This window comes from Pleurodeles waltl, chromosome 4_1, assembly GCF_031143425.1.
Source record: "Pleurodeles waltl isolate 20211129_DDA chromosome 4_1, aPleWal1.hap1.20221129, whole genome shotgun sequence".
NCBI classification, from domain to species: domain Eukaryota; kingdom Metazoa; phylum Chordata; class Amphibia; order Caudata; family Salamandridae; genus Pleurodeles; species Pleurodeles waltl.
Window position 1 is genome coordinate 783,857,286 of NC_090442.1, and position 17,345 is coordinate 783,874,630.

Genomic DNA, 17,345 nt, shown 5'->3' on the forward strand with positions numbered 1-17,345 from the left:
TAAAAGCATCTAGAACAATGTTTATATTTTCATGCTCTGAGCTTAATTATGTACATGCACATCATACACTATCCTGTAGATTTTATGAGTTAATGTATTGTGATGAACTGTTTCAGCATAACCAGCATATGCAACCCTTCTGGGCCTGGAAGTGGGCACTAAATATGTTGATAACATGGTCCATGAGAACAAAGCAGCACTTTATGGATGCGCATTAATTCAGGAGGCATTTGTATGTAAAGGTATAGCTGATGCCATAGTCATGATACCTGAGCTTTCAGAAAGCAGAGCTTGGCCCCAATCTCAGTGAAGGAAAACTACATCAGAGGTCATCTGTGAACCTGCAGCCCAGCACACAGCACTGAACTGTAAACAGTGAGCCAAAGCCATAGGAGCTGAGCCATGCACCCAAAAGAGGAGTAGATGTTGGTGCTGGAGGTCCACGGATATTGTAGACGGTCACAAAGACATATTTAGGCCCATATTTATACTTTTTGACGCTAAACTGCGCTAACGCAGTTTAGCGTCAAAAAGTTTTGCGCCGGCTAACGCCATTCTGAAGCGCCATGCGGGCGCCGTATTTATTGAATGGCGTTAGCCGGCGCAAGCAGACCGGCGCTGCCTGGTGTGCGCGAGAAAAACCACGTACACCAGGCAGCGCCGGCGTAGGAGGAAAATGGCGCATGGGCGTCTTAAAATGGGGCAAGTCAGGTTACGTCGAAAAAATCATCGTAACCCGACTTGCGCCATTTATTTTCGACGCCCATCCCCCATCAACATGACTCCTATCATTGTAAAGATAGGAGTCATGCCCCCTTGCCCAATGGCCATGCCCAGGGGACTTCTGTCCCCTGGGCATGGTCATTGGGCATAGTGGCATGTAGGGGGGCACAAATCAGGCCCCCCTATGCCACAAAAAAAAAAAAAAAAAATACTTACCTGAACTTACCTTAATGTCCATGGGATGGGTCCCTCCGTCCTTGGGTGTCCTCCTGGGGTGGGCAAGGGTGGCAGGGGGGGTCCCTGGGGGCAGGGGAGGGCACTCTGGGCTCATTTTGAGCCCACTTGTCCCTTAACGCCATCCCTGACCCAGGCGTTAAAAAGCGGCGCAAAAGCGCCGTTTTTGGCCACGCCCACTCCCGGGCGTCATTTTTGCCCGGGAGTATAAATACCACGTAAAGGCCTGGGAGTCATTTTTTAAGACGGGAACGCCTCCCTTGCATATCATTAACGCAAGGAAGGGGTTCACGCTAAAAAATGACGCACACTCCGGGCACTTTGGCGCCCGAAGCGTCTAACGCCAGAGTATAAATATGGCGTTAGTTGGCGTTAGTTCTGCGTCGAATTTGCGTCGAAAAAAACGACGCAAATTCGGCGCAACCAGAGTATAAATACGGCCCTTAATGACTTAACATGCCAGCAGTGGGTCACAGTGGGACCATCCATCACAGAAATGTGTTAAGAGGTATGCTTGTACAACAGAGGACATAGAAGGAGTAAAAGTGCAGCAAAATCCAACATTTTCCAGATTTTAATGAGAAGCAAATATTCCTTTAGGCTGCGTTTTATTGTTTATAATAAGTTCCAACTAAAAACCACAAACTTCAAAAATATTAAATACACAACTGTCAGGGCTATGTTATGTCTAAGAAAATGTGATTCAGTTTGCAACCCCATCAGACAGATTCCCTCACTGTCAGTGAGGAAGACGTTTTTCTGAAAATCAATGTGCATTATGCACTGAATCTACTACACATGAAGTCCCAATTTTCCGCAAAAGATGCATTTTTATCAGTCTACATGCAGCCTGCCTTCTGCCACTTGGCATCCATATTCTGTAATCAAATTCAGACTTAACAGGAGAGGGCGAATTGACATTAGGCTGAAGAAAATCATTGATTATTTAGAAAGAAAATTCTAAATTTGTCTATTCAATAAACAGGTATAAGCAGACAGACAGCTTAACTATTCCATCTCTCCATCAAATATTATCTATAGCACCAAAATAAGTACTGGATTTATGTTGCACTTTTTATAAATGCCATAAGAGATAAAGATAAATAGAGACTTGTAGCGGAAATGTATGAGGCTGAATTGTAGAGCCAGACCTGAACAAGTACTGCTAAACAGCCCAGCAAAACATTGTGACTGAGTCACCATGGAGGGGAACGACTGTTACAAGGGCCATCTGCAGCCACAATCTGCTGTTGCCAAATCTACAGACTGCATCATGCATGTGCCCACTGCGTGTATGTGTGTATATATATATATATATATATATGTGTGTGCTGAGCCTTAGAGGGGTTGTCAGCTGAAGGAAGGGACAGACAGAATAAGGGAATTGTGAGGGAGCAGTGCTCACTAATGGGTGTTTTCAAGGCATGAAACTGCCTACAGCTTATCAGAGAAATTCTCAGGGCCTGATTCACAAATTGCATCATGTACTTTTGTAAAGCAGCGTTACAGTAGTACTACTTACAAACTACACAATTAATTTTCAAACCAACAGCTAGAGACCTCCTCCTCGATCTCTCCAGAAGTATACACAATACCACTAAATGTGGGAGGGACAGGAGGGTGGGGAGGGAAAATGGGGAATAATTACTGCTAGATGGAAGGGGTTTAGGGAAATTTAAGAAGGAATTTGGGAGGGACAGACTAATACAAAACACACTCCCACAAAAGAGTAAAAACATTTAGGCCCATATTTATACTTTTTGACGCAAACCAGTGCTGGTTTGCGTAAAAAAATGTACCGCCGGCTAACGCCATTCCTACGTACCAGGCGGGCACCTTATTTAAGGATTGAAGTTAGCCGGCGTAGGGAAAAATGGAGGTTGTGCGTCAAAAATTGGTTCAAGTCAGGTTTGAGTCAAAAATCATGGCTCAAACCGGACTTGTGCCATTATTTGACACACAACCCCCATTGAAATGACTCCTGTGTTAGCAAAGACAGGACTCATGCCCCCTTGCCCAATGGCCATGCCCAGGGGACCTCTGTCCTCTGGGCATGGCCATTTGGCACAGTGGCATGTAGGGGGGCCCAAGTTAGGCCCCCCATGCCACTTTAAAAAAATAAAAATTATACTTACCTCTACTTACCTGGGATGGGTCCCCCCATCCTTGGGTGTCCACCAGGGGTGGGCGAGGGTGGCAACGGGTGTCCCTGGGGACAGAGGAGGGCAACTCTGGACTGCTTCCATGGTCAGAGACCATGGAAGTGAGCCCACAGGCCCCTTAACGCCTTCCCTCACCCAGGTGTTAAAAAACGGCGCACATCAGGCTGTGCGCCGTTTTTTAAGGCCCGACCCCTCCTGTGCGTCAAAATGACCCGGGAGTATAAATAAGGCGCACAGGCCTTAAAGTCATTTTTTTGAACGGGAACGCCTACCTTGCATGTCATTAATGCAAGGCGGTTTCCCGCATCTAGAAAATGACGCACACGGAGGAATTTTGACGTTCGCGGGGTCGGGCGTCATTGTATAAATATGGGACAAGGTTTACGCTGAATGTGCGTCAAAATTTTGACGCACATTTGGCGCAGACAGAGTATAAATATGCCCCTTAGTTCATCCTTAATTAGAATGTAAAGCTCATTAGGTAAACTGTCAGGTCCAGGTGCCTTACCCCTTTTTAAACTCAGAATAGCCTCATTCAATTGAACTAACCCCAATTTTGTTGGAACTAGTTAATAATATCTATGTTGAGGGTGGAGATCTGCCAAATTCTTGGGATGAGGCTACTATTACCTTAATTTTGAAACCAGATTAGAATCCATCCTAGTGTGAGTCTTGTAGACCAATTTCATTATTAAACTCGGACTATAAGATTTTCACACACATGCTATCTAAAAGATTAGAGACAGTGGTTGCCACATTGGTCCAGGAGGACCAGAAGGGTTTTATTAAAGGTAGACAGCTCTTCAAGTTAATGCATGATTTATTAGGTGCTATTGACTTGGCCAACCGTGAGAATTTACCTTTGGCGGTGCTTACCTTTGATGCTGCCAAAGCATTTGATCGGGTGAGCTGGTCCTTTCTGTACATGGTTATTGATCATTATAAGCTTGGAGACACCTTTTCTAGAGCAGTACGGTCGTTATTTAAGAACCCTGTGGCTAAAGTGCTGATTAACGGTTATCTCTCCCAGCAAGTTAGAATTGGACGGGGCACTCGTCAATGCTGTCCACTCTCTCCTCTGCTGTTTGATCTTTCTATTGAGCCTCTTACGATTGGGATCAGAAAGAATGCAAATATTTTACCTTTCCAATACAAGGGTTGGGAGAAGAAAGTTGCACTTTATGCAGATGATCTAATGATATATACCAGGGACTTAAGTACTGCATTACCAAACATTTTATTATCTTTGAGGGTATTTGGAAGGGTGTCAGGATGTCTAGTAAACCAACAAAAAACAGAGATAATGTGCTGGAATACTGCTTATAGTAGCCCGTTGATTAAAAAGGAAATAATGTGGGGGTGCAGGTTATGGCTAATCTGGATGCTGTTCCCTGGGTTAATTTTAACAAGGTATGGGTCACCACTAAGAAACTTTTAAGGGTGTGGGTAGGTCTTTCTCTATCTCTTATTGGGAGATCGAACATTTTGAAGATGATTATCCTACCCAAGTTTACATTTCTGTTCAACGCGATCCCCATAGAATTTAGATAGGTCTGGTTTGAAAAGCTACAAGGGGAACTAACTTCATTTGTTTGGGCATCGAGAGGGACCAACTTAGCATGGAAGAAATTATGTAAGAGGAAGAGATATGGAGGAATAGCGAGTCTTGGCCTTTTTATGTTTCATTTAGCTTTTCAGGTGAAAAATGTGAGAAGACTACTGAATGAGAGCTCTAGTTTTACCCGTATGTTTAAGGCTATGACCAGTTACCTCCAGGAAGAAGGGGAGAAGTTTCTATTTAAGTCTGGCCACTCGAAGTTTTTTAAGAAGATAAGGCTGAAGTGTTTGGGGGCGGCTTGCAAGGTATGGTTTCAGGTCCAGAAGCTAATAGGGATACCCTATTATAGTAATATGGCCCCGTTTGCTGTCCTGGTCTGCATTTAGTGAGCAACTGGGAGGTGCCTTTTCAAAATTCAAGTATTACCAAATGGCAAGTTGGGCAAGTACGTTACCGAAGGAAGGGTGTGGGCAAGAGGAGAACATTTGGGAAGTGAGATTGATACAGAGACATATCCCTCGCAAGGAGGTTGAAGCTGGGGAGGAATCCCCTCCTCTGCCAGAGAAGATGTGGGGAAAGGACTTGCCATCACAGGATGTTACTGCTCTCAGGCAAGTATCAATGTCTACGCTATGGGGTTTGGTGAAATCTGCTTCTTCAAAGAAACATCATTTGTTTACCTTGCATTGGGTGTATTGGACGCCGAAGAAGTTGATTGCTCTGGGGAGAATTGTCCCCTTTGTACCGAGGAGGGAGCAGATGACTTTCATATGTTTTGGCAGTGCCCAATGCTTCATCAATTTTGCCAGGATGTGGGTAAGGTAATCAGGCAGGCAATAGGTGTTGAGATTGAGGTAAGCCTGCCACTGGTAATATTTGGGGTAGTTGGTGAAGTAGAGCTGACTCGAAAAAGAACAGCACTATCAAAAATCTTTGTGAGTTGTGCAAATTCTCTTGGCGCGCCGGGAGATCTGCCTAAAATGGATCCTCCCCTTGGCCTGACAGTACAAGAATGGAAGAGCTCAATTACGAATTTGTGCCATTCGGAACACAGTTTTTCATCAAAGAAAAGGTATAGATTCTGGGCACTCTGGGAAAAGAGGCGTGTAACCCCAGATGGGCTCATGTTAGGGTTGTCCGATGATTAAGAGCTTTACAAGGCTTTCCTCTGGAGGTATGCTGAGTTAGGTGGCCACCTGACCGCTTTTAGAGGATTGGAGGTACTGGTTATGGTCCTGCTTTGTATGGCTTGGGAGCAGAGGAGGCGGTCTCTAGTGGACCTTTTTTCGACCCTGTGGTATTGGTCTGAGATCTGGCCTAGCTCCATTCTTAACCGATGCGAACTCACAATGAGGACAATAACAAGTAAAACAATTGTAATTCACAAAATACAGCTATAAAGTTACTACAGTCCTAAGGGTGTCAAAATAAGCTTAAGTATATGCAAGCCAATCCTCGAAGTAAGTCATGCACTACCCATTGCCAACCTCCGGTACTGCAACACACTCCCATAAAAAACAAGAGGCATGGAATTAAAATAGCACTGTATAGTAACTAATGTTAAATTGACATTTAAACTTATATTATATATATTTAAGCTTTTTAAAAATAAACTTACATTAAATAAATACATAACATTCAGCTCAGTTTACAAGATAGCTTAAAATAAAAACGTCAGTGAGTGTATTTTTTATTTTGTTGTTTAAATAGTTGTTTTATTACTTAATACATGTTTTATTTCACACGTTAATGTGCTGCAAAATTTTAGTTTATTATTCATAGTTGGTAATAAATATTTTTACTTAATAAACATTTATATTATACATTAAAATCTATTATTTTTTAAATAATATTCTTCATTACATTTCCCTGTAACCTACAACTGAATTGCAAACTGGGTTTAGAACGTTGCAAAAAGTATTTTTGCGGTCACAAACTACAAACAGGAGTGTAAAAATGCTTTGTACACCTTCTACTGGATTTCTAAATCAAATCTATTCTTATTCTTCATTTTATATTTTTTCCTTAGGCTATTTTTTTTATTGAATGGTTTCCAATCTCTGTAACAGGAAGTGACAACAAATTACAACAGGAAATGTATGTTGTAGATCAATTACGACAGCAAGGTGCAAAATTAAAAGAAATGTTTTTATGTATTTGAAAAGTAAAAAGAAAAGACAATCTTTTACATTGCACATTCACTGCTGTAATACATTTAAACAATATACTTCCCATCAAAGGAGTATGCAGAAAATTCAAGTAGCCCCCACTGTAAACTAAAGGGCTGATGGCACCAAGCAAGCAAAGCAAATGAAACAAACCCTTCCTAGGACAACTTCCTTGTCTCTTCCATTCAAGCATCTATCCATTCATTCTTTCACCCTTCCATCCACTTGCTGGTATTCACTAACATTACACATTCTGTCATCCATTCATTCTTTCATCCATCATTCAATCTTTTCCCATTTCATCCATACATCCATACACCCATCCATCCACTCACCCATCCACTCTGCAATCCACGCAGCTATCTACTCTGCCATCCATCCAATCATCTAAACTGCCACCCACACAGCAACTTTGCCATCCATCCATTCTGCAATCCATCCACTCTGCCATCCATCTCATCCACCAATCCATCCACTCTGCCACTCATCCACCAATCCATCCACTCTGCCACTTATCCATCAATCCACCAACTCTGCCATCCATCCATTCATCCACTCTGCTAACTGTCCATCCACTCTATCATCCATCCATCCAATCGCCCATCCATCCATCCATCCACTCTGCAATCCACGCATCTATCTACTCTGCCATCCATCCAATCATCTAATCTGCCACCCACCCAGCAACGTTGCCATCCATCCGTTCTGCAATCAATCAATCCATTCACTCTGCAATTTGTCCATCCAGACACTCTGACATTCATCTATCTATCCCTACAGTCTGCCATCCATCCATCCATTCTGCCATCCACCTACTCATCCACTGTGCAATCATACATCCACTCTGCTATCCATCCATCCACTCTGCCACTCTTCCACCAATCCATCCACTCTGCAACTCATCCATCAATTCACCAACTCTGCCTTCCATCCATTTATCCACTCTGCCATCTGTCTATCCACTCTACCATCCATCCATCCACTCTCCCATCCTTTAATACAACCAGCCATTCACCTATGTCCTCTGCTGTCTATCCACTCTGCCATATATCCATAAAGACTACATTTCATTCATCTACTCTGTCATCCATCCAGCCATCCACTATGCCATTTATCATCCACTCTGCCATCTTCCATCCACTCTGCTGTCCATCCACTCATCCACTTTGATATCTATCACTTCACTCTGCCATCCATCCAGCCAGCCATCCATTACTCCACTCTGAAAGCCATCCATTCATTCTGGCATCCATCCATTCACTCTGCCATCAACCACTCGTCCATCCACTCATCCATCCTGCCATTCATCCATTCATTCATCAACTCTGCCATCCATCTGTCCCTCCATCTACCTTGCCATCCGTCCACCATCCATCCATTTACGCTGCCATTCATTCACTCATCTTTTCACGCACCCACTCATCCATCCAGCACTTAACTTTGCCATTCTTTCACCTATCCATCCACCTATTCATCCATTTACCCTGCCATCCTTTCCTGTCTATCCACCTATCCATTGACTCCCATTTATCTATCCCTTACTCTGCAATCCTTTAACTTGTCCATCCACTATCCATCTATCCCTTTACTGGGGCATCCTTTCACCCATCCACCTATTCATGCATCCTTTTTACCTGTTCATCCACCTGTCCATTCACTCAATTGTCCATCCATTTACTCCTTCACTCTGCCATCTTTTCAATAGCCCATCCACCTATCCATTCACTCAGTCATCCACCTCTTTACTTAACCATCTTTTCACCTGTCCATCCACCTATCAATCACTCATCCGTTCAGCCACTCATTCATCTACATCAGTGGTCATGAAACGTTTTAATGCTGTGCCCCCTCCTCCCCCCTGCCCCCAGTAAAAACGCACCGCACTACAAATTTCTCACAATTATTCTATTAAATTGGCAATGTTTAAATATGTGTAGACGTATTTAAACATTGCAGTTAAGTTATTTTATTGTTTTAAAAATACAAGCCTTAGGGTGGTCTTCCCCCTTGTTTTGGCTGCCTCCCTCCAATTTTCTGATCTTGTTTTTGCTGCTTTTGGGACTAAAGTGCTCTCTCCCCTACACACGGTAACATTGACTCCTACCCAATTGGCGTATTTCAATACCTATAAGTCCCTAGTAAACTGCACTATATGTGCCCAGGCCTTTAGATTAAATGCTACTAGTAGGCCTCCAGGACTGATTGTGCCAACCACATAAGTAGCCCCCTAACCATGTCCCAGCCCTGCCATTGCAAAGTCTGTGTGTGTAATTTTATTGCCACCTCAACTTGGCATATAACACCTTTTGCCAAGCCTTAAACTCCCCTTTCATTACATATATGTCACCCCTTTGGTAGGCCCAATGTGACCCACAGGGCAGAGTGTAGTGTATTTAAAAGTCAGGATATGTACTTGTAAGTTTTACATGTCCTGGTAGTAAAAAACTCCCAAAGTTATTTGTCACTATTGTGAAGCCCGGTCCTCTCATAGGCCAGTATTGGGATTTTATTATAATACTTTTAAGCTGCAATTCCTGATCAGAAAGGAGTAGCTACATCATGTTTTATATCTTTGGAATGGTAATGATAAATCCTCTTTACGGGTAAGGTTGGATTTAACATTACTGTTCTAGAAATACCACTTTTAGGAATCAAGGCATTTCTATGCTCTTACTGCTTTATGTGCCTTACAGCCTGTCTCCAATCCACACCTGGTCTGTGCTGGGTGACAGCTCCCCTTGTGCATTCCATCCAGACAGCCATAAACACAGGACACTCAACTGCATCTGCATTCATCTGCACATAGTTCTCCTGACAGACAGGACTGGGCTGAGAGGGGAACTGGTGCACTTCAAAACCACTCTTTGAAGTCTTCTCCACTTCAAAGGCACATTTGGGTATGAGTACTGGGTCTTTGACCCTTTCAAATAGGACACTTCAGGACCGGTAACTGAATCTCTGGCAGAATGACTGCTGTGTTGCTCAAAGGACTCAACCAGACTGCTTTACTGGAAGGACTGCTGCCTGCGTTTTCCCTGCTGCTCCCTGACTCTGCTGGAAGGAACCCCCATTTCCTCCAAAGTGATCTCCAAGGGATTGTTGGCTTGCCCCCTGTTCGCCAAAGCCTCAGGGCCATCAAAGACTTCGAAGTCCACCGTGGAACTCCGCTCTATGAGGAGTCCAGCATCGTCCTGCATCTACATCACCCCTGAGTCAGTCCACCAGCTTGTGCGGCTCAGCTCTGAGCGCTTTGCAAGGATTGAGCGCTGAAAGTTCTGCTCTGACCCAGCGTGATTGAGATCACGTACATCCCCACAAGAATGACTCCTGCATCTGTGATCCCCGATGCCACAGCACCAAGAGAGCATTTTGCTGTGTGGCCACACCAGGTGGCCTAAACGACAATAGTCAGCTTGTCAGCACCACCCATTCCATGAGGAACTCCAACGCCAGGCACCGACATCAACTAAAGCAATTCAAGCCCAAGCGGCTCTAGAAAGGTACTGATTTTTCCCACCTCGAGCAAGAGGTCTGTGCGCATGCATGCAAACTTGCAGGTTGCTGACTTTCCTGCACGTGCAGGTCCTGCTGAACCTGTTCAAAGCCTCTGACAAGTGTCGTGTTCCCAAGTTGTCCCTGATTAGGATCGAGAACTCTTCAAAACCTCCATTCTACACTGTGATTCCCTTGCATGTTGAGCATAATAACTGGAGGAATATTTATTTGATTTCTATTGTTTTAATCCTGCTTTACTAAGATAAATATCTACTATTTTCCTAACCTTGTGTGCAGTTGTTTTGTCATGTTTTTACTGCGTTATGGTGTGAGTTACTGCATAGACTTTTCAAATTGCCTTCTAAGTTAGGCCTGTCTGCCCTGTGCCAAGCTACCCGAGGGTGAGCACAGATAATGTAGGTTGTGATGTGACTTACCCTGACTAGAACAGTGTCCCTACTTGGACAGGGCAAATACCTCTGCCAACTACAGACCGCAATCTCTAACAGCAATCAAATACATGATGTCAGACACACTATTCTGGTCAGGCAGGCCTTACTAACATGTAAAAGTATCCACAGTGTCAGTATTAGAAGTGGTGGGGGGGGGGGGTTTGAAGAGTATTTGGAGTCCCTTCCATTTTGACAGATATTCCCAGCTTGGATATAAATGACAAAACATATTAATGATGGCCCGTTACATAGCAGTTTACTGCTGCTTATTTCTTTCAGCTTAAAACAAAGCCCTGTTATCAGCATAATGCTTCTCGTGGCCAGAGACTGGCACCTACCCGGGGATCATTTGAGGCCCCCACTAGAGGGAAGCACCCCCCAATTTGAAGCCCCCTGATCTACATACTCATTCATCCACACACTCATTCATCCATGCTTCCTTCCTTTCATCCTTCCTTCCAATATTCCTCCTTTCTTTCCCTTTTCTATTTACGCAGCTCTTGTTTTTTTCCTTGCTCCTGCTGCTCTTATATTGAGCCGTATTCCAGTGTTAGCTATTAGCTTTTGCATACAAAGTTGCAGTCAAAACGGCCCCTAAAGAACCCCACCCCAGCTGAAGCTGCTGAAGTAGGGGGGTCATAAATCCCCTTTTTCATGCCCTCCATTTACATAGTTTCCTGTTTTAAAGGCTGAAGGCAGCTCACTCATCAGTGGGCAGTTTAAATGAAGTAAATGCTTACCAAAATGGCTTCTCAGAGAAATGGTTGGTGCCATCACTGAGAATGGGCAAATGTTTCTGACCAGTTACATAGTGGATGCAGGACTGAGTACACAATAATAAATGCTTAGCTCTTAATTTCTCATTAATGTTTAGGGCCTCATTTACGAAGGCCTTGCACCACCGGAGTGTCACTTTTAGCGATGCTTCAGTGGTGCATTGCCCTGTGCCATATTTAAAAGGCATTAATTTTAGCTAATTTTAGCCCCAGATCTAGGCGAAACACAGGGGTGCTCCGTATTTTTGTAAATACGGCACATCCATGAGTTTCTGAAGTGACATGGCGCAGCGCTGCCAATTTCACTTCCTTGTTAATGGGGCCCTTAGTTTCCTATAGGACTTCACCCTAAACATCATTGGGTTGCTGAAGAGCTTCCCGTTGGGTGTTTTCTAGTTTTGGACTGATCATTAACAATCATCACTTAGCATAAAAAACATTTTTTGTAGCTAAACAAAGTTTTACAGTCCGTGAGACGTTTTCAGGCATGGACACAGTGGACAATTGCCTAGGTCTCCCTCCTTCCAAGGGGCCTACTGGAAAAGGGACCTTTCTCTCTCTCTCTACCTCCCCTCTATTTCTTGTATCTTAATCACTCTCCCTCTCTGTGCCTCCCTCTATTTCTCTCTCTTTCTCTCCCTACCCAGTATCATCCTAAGAATTTTTGGGACACCGAGAACTAAATATTTCATTTGTATGTCAGCCACTTCTGAAAGGTTAAGAATAATGCAATATGGTTTGGCATTCTGCAGGCTTAAGGTAGTAGAAGTTGTGTACTAAAATCTAAATTGCTCCAAACAGGAGCCCTACAAATTCTTAAGATGACACTGCTTTGGGTATGTTATAGTGTCTGTGTTTGTATAACTCATAGTTTGCAGTTGCTATAGCCTGGTAGCACTTTGGCAGTCCCGGGGCGGGATGGTGTGTTGGGGGGTGGAATTTCATATGGGTGGTAAAATGACAGAGACATTCTTAAAAGTAACTTACAAAGGTAGGTAGGGCACGCATTTTCCATAGGAAGGCTTATTATAAAAATAGGATAAGAACAGGAGATTTGAGCAAGATGCTAGGAAGCTGTTATGATATTTCCTCGTTTAAAGGTTAGTGAAATCCTGGAGCAGCCCAGCAGAAGATGCTTAGATACGGGGTGGATACGGCTTATCCAGCACTGAGAAGGAACTTATACCAGTAGAGAATGGACAAGAAAGACAGAGGCCCTCATTCCAACCCTGGCAGTCATGGACCGCCAGGGTGGAGGGACACGGAAGCACCGCCAACAGGCTGGCGGTGCTTCAATGCCCATTCTGACCGCGGTGGTAAAGCCGCGGTCAGAAAAGGGGATCCGGCGGTTTCCTGCCGGAATACCCCTGGCTGGGCTGGCCATGGAGATTCCGACCCCCTTCCCGCCATCCTGTTTCTGGCGGTTTTTACTGCCAGGAACAGGATGGCGGGAACGGGTGTCGTGGGGCCCCTGGGGGCCCCTGCACTGCCCATGCCACTGGCATGGGCAGTGCAGGGGCCCCCTAACAGGGCCCCAGAGAGATTTTCACTGTCTGCATTGCAGACGGGTACAACTGCACCCGTCGCACCCCTGCAACTCCATTCGGAGCCGGCTTCATTGTTGCAGGGCCTTTCCCGCTGGGCCGGCGGGCGCTCTTTTGGCGGTCGCCCGCCGGCCCAGCGGGAAAGCCAGAATGGCCTCCGCGGTCTTTTGACCGCGGAGCGGCCAAGTGGCGGTTCCCGTTTGGCTGGCGGCAACCGCCGCCAGCCAAACTCAGAATAAGGGGCAGAATGTCCCCACTTTGACATCTAGTTTGCCGCTTACTGCTCATAAACACTCCCGGCGATGTAAAAGCATACAGTACCCACCCCCAGCCTGATAGGAGCAGTGAATGCCCAGCCCTAGTGAGATAAGAGCACTAAATATCTATAGACAAATATGTTGGTATCGGTTTTTACAAGTCCAAGCCAGATTAGAGCAATGCATATTCAGGCCCTGCCCATATAGGAGCACTGAATACAAGGACCCAGCAAGATAAAAACAATGAATATACAACCCAAGACAGATATGAGCACAGCACTAAATATCATCTGTACGCGTGGATCTCTGAAGGCATGCTTGTGTGTCTGATGGCATGTGTGGGTGTATGATGGTGTGCAAGGGCAGCCGATGTTGTGTTTTGGCACTGGATGGGGATGGTTAGGGTTTCATATTGTGTGTGTAAGTGTCTGATGGTGGGCATGAAGGTTCCTGATGTTGTATGTGAGGAATCTGATGGTTTGGGGCGGAGGGTCTTATGGTGTTCGTGACTATAATAAGGCTTTGTTCTGGATTTGAGAATGTGTGTTGTGAACTCATTTGTAAACCCAAGAGTAAAGCTATCTCTATTTTTAAATCGTTAGGCATTGATTTGCTATTTGTTATTTTTATGATATATTGAAATCTGTTGCACAGAGACTTTTGAGATGTCGTCAGTGTTGTCAGCAATTATGTCATTTAACAATTCATGAATGGTGTGAGGTCATAAGCAGTCCCTGATGGAGGCACAAGTAAAGGTTATTTTAACAAAAGACATCTGTTAAAAATCGGGTCTCTAGTTGGCCATCAGTTTACACCCTGTCCAAGAAGGGACCCTAACTCTAGTCAGGGTAAGGTAGGTACACAGCTCAGATAACCCCTGCACACCCCTTTGGTAGCTTGGCACAAACAATCAGGCTTATCTCAAAGGCAATGTGTAAAGTATGTGTACAAACACACACAGTAACACAATGAAACCACCACAAAAGGACCATGGTGCAAGGGTGTCTGTTTTAAAGGCAGTACTGGTTTTGTGCACAAAGGAGCTCAAGAGTGCACCAGCATTATCACTGGGTGTAAGTATCAATCAGCATGGAAAAAGCACCTCTGGGTACGTGTCCAACACTTGGAAGCATGGTCTCACTGTTTCAGTGCCTAACACTATTGCTAACTGTAACCAGTGTTCACTGTGTGGAAGCAACCCTGCAGCATGCAAACTCTCAACTGTCTGCAAGAGTCAAACTATGTAGCAATGTTTAAATTGTGTAAAGTTACACTTAACTGTGTGTGGACATTTATTGTGCTTAAGCGTCCACAGTATGGAAGTATTTAATCTGGGTGTAAGGCAGGCTCAGCGAATTTTAAATTATGCTGGCGTACTGTGCATAGTTTTGGGAAGTCTATGTAATGCGTTTTACATGATCCTGAAGTTATGCCACTAAGCCACATTGTGTAATTACTCTGCAGCCTGTAGAAAATGTAATAGTGTGACAGCATGGGAACAACGTGAACAACCAGAATTCTAGCAGCTGTTGTTTGGAGCAAATTAAGCGAATTTCACACATCCCTAGTACAAGTGTGCAACTGTGAAGGAAGAACCCCACTGAGTCTAAGAGTCCAAACTTTTATCAAGGTTCAGACTGTGAAAAAAATGTACTACTGCGCAGAAGGACCCCAGTGTCCAAAATACAGCAAGATGGCTTTAGTTGTGTGTCTGGTTAATAGGATCCCACTCTGCATCAGCACGTCATTTTAGCCAGATCCTCGGGGTGTATAAGACTCTGGTTATGATCTCCATAGGACATAACGGGGTTATAATACGGGGGACAGAATATCTGTTCCGTTTGTAAGGGAGCAACCCCATCCGCCAGTATTGCAATCGGGCCCTTTATTTCCAACCGTGCAGAATTAGCCCACTGCAGATGTGTCTAATGGTACAGAAAAGCCCCAGTCTGTAGAAGTATTCAGTTGTGTAAAAGGATCCCCACTTTGTATGTGTCTAACATGTATAGCCACAGTGCACACCTCTAACTGTGCAGAAGCCTTTCCCCAACTATAAAAGCCTGCTCAGAGCCGGCCTGTATTGATAGCCGTCACTGGTGGCAGAATGCACGCAGTCTCTAAATGTCCACTTATATATAATGTGTACATAGTCTGTAACGTTTCGACAAGCCGCAATGCCCTTGTGTGCATCATTGTTCAGCCTTATTGAAGGCCTCTCAACCCCGGGCTAAACATAGGGGTGCCTACGAAATGAATAGGTGGATGGAGGATTCTCCATTGACAATAGTTCAGCAATCTTACCTTTGTGCTTCGACATTTCTTTGTCAATTAAAGAAAATGTGAGTCGCACGCTTCAGTATAGATTTACTTCCGAGGTCCTTTAGGGCAATGTAGCTATTTCTGCCACCTTGAAGTCTATTTTGCTTTTTCTGAAGATAGGCACTGCAATATGCAGGTATTTCGACAAACATTGAAGGAAAGGGTTAGAACAAATAAAAATACAGGTAAGAGGAAGAGTGGGAAGGACGCAATTAGGTTCTATCATAAGAAAACGGGGAGAAAAGATAAAAAAGCAAAAAAAGTGTTAAAAAGAAAAAACGTGACAAGGAGGGAAGAATTAAAAATAGGGGGAGGGCAATCATCACAAGGAAGTAGAAAACATGAAGTAAAACAGACAAAGAAATGGCGAAGGTAATATAGAGACCACAGGGAGGAAAGCTCAAAGTAAAACAGAAATAAAACAAAGAAAAAAAGAAATAAAAAAATGAGAACAATATTTGAAGAAATACAACTGACAACGTATGACTTCGAAAATTTCAAGGCACACTCGGCATGCACTCGCTTATGGCTTAGGGATAGGGTACACTCAACTTAAGAGGGCTTCTTTATGGTATAGCAGAGACATGTCAGGAATGCGGAGGTCGGATCACCTTCTCTCCTCTCATCGTGTGTCTTCAACTCCTTCCATGCTGTCTACAGCGGAGTTTTGAAACATTAGTGCTAGTCTGTGTGGCCTGCAATGGTTTCCTCACCCCACTGGGTACAGCCTAACCAGCGCTCGCCATCGTCAAAGGCCCTCAGATTGGGCAGATCTCCCACCCTCACAGCTTCATATGTAAATGTGTTTGTGTTTTTCAGGACTTGTGACTTCCCGACCTGTGCCATTTCAACAATTACTCTATTTGACTAATAAATTCAAAAAAAGTGTTGCCTTTCCATCGTACCTGAGGAGAACCTAGTCACATCTGCAGTCTGACACGTGCTGGGTATGGGTTGGGGCCTTACTTCTAGCTTCCCCTTTTTAAATGCACTGAAGCAGACACACATCACATCCGCAAGGACAACGAAATAACAGAAAAAAGTACCTCAATACTGTAAGAGGCTCTGCTCGCTGTCGGAAGAGTGTTGCTTGACGCGGGCCTCACTTGCTTTTGCTAATCGACGGACTGAGCTCCGTGTGCGGAGTTTCCTCGCAGAGGATGTCGTTTAAGTGTGAGAAAACCAGATTACAGAGTGTATACTTCAGTTATATGGAGCACCCAAAATGGAAGAAAATGCATCCGAAATACCACTTCGTGTGTTGACTAATGAGCAAACAGAGGAAAGCCTATCTATCGTCGGGCAGTGGCTTAATGCTCACAAAGCAACAGCAGATGGAGAGCGGGTGACTATTAGAAATACACAACGACAAATGACTGCTCATAAATGCCCACTCCCAGATAACATCACCGACTATCCACCTCCGAACTTTCTCTGGGTTTGTGAACTGTCAAGGCAGTCTGATGTTTACATTAGACAAAGCATAGGAGAGGCAGTGGGGCAGCAAGGGTGCCGTGGGCCACCGCAAGACAAAGAAAATAGGCCTCCCCACCCTCTGGTTGGTAGCAAAAGACTGGAAACTCCAGTGACACTGCACCTGCTGCGCAAATCCTAGCACCATCGCTGAGACGTGGAAGATTGTGGCACAACAGTCCCG

At 44.4% G+C, this 17,345-nt stretch overlaps 1 protein-coding gene across 1 annotated transcript in view; it reads right to left on the reverse strand.

Annotated features, from left to right (window-relative positions):
• The window catches only part of LOC138288582 (regenerating islet-derived protein 4-like), a 61,728-nt gene extending 44,812 nt beyond the window's left edge, over nt 1–16,916 (reverse strand). The window contains exon 1 of the mRNA XM_069230086.1: nt 16,735–16,916. The gene's annotated coding sequence lies outside the window, so the exon portion shown is untranslated. The remainder of the gene's footprint in view (nt 1–16,734) is intronic.
• Between the last annotated feature and the right edge of the window lie 429 nt (nt 16,917–17,345).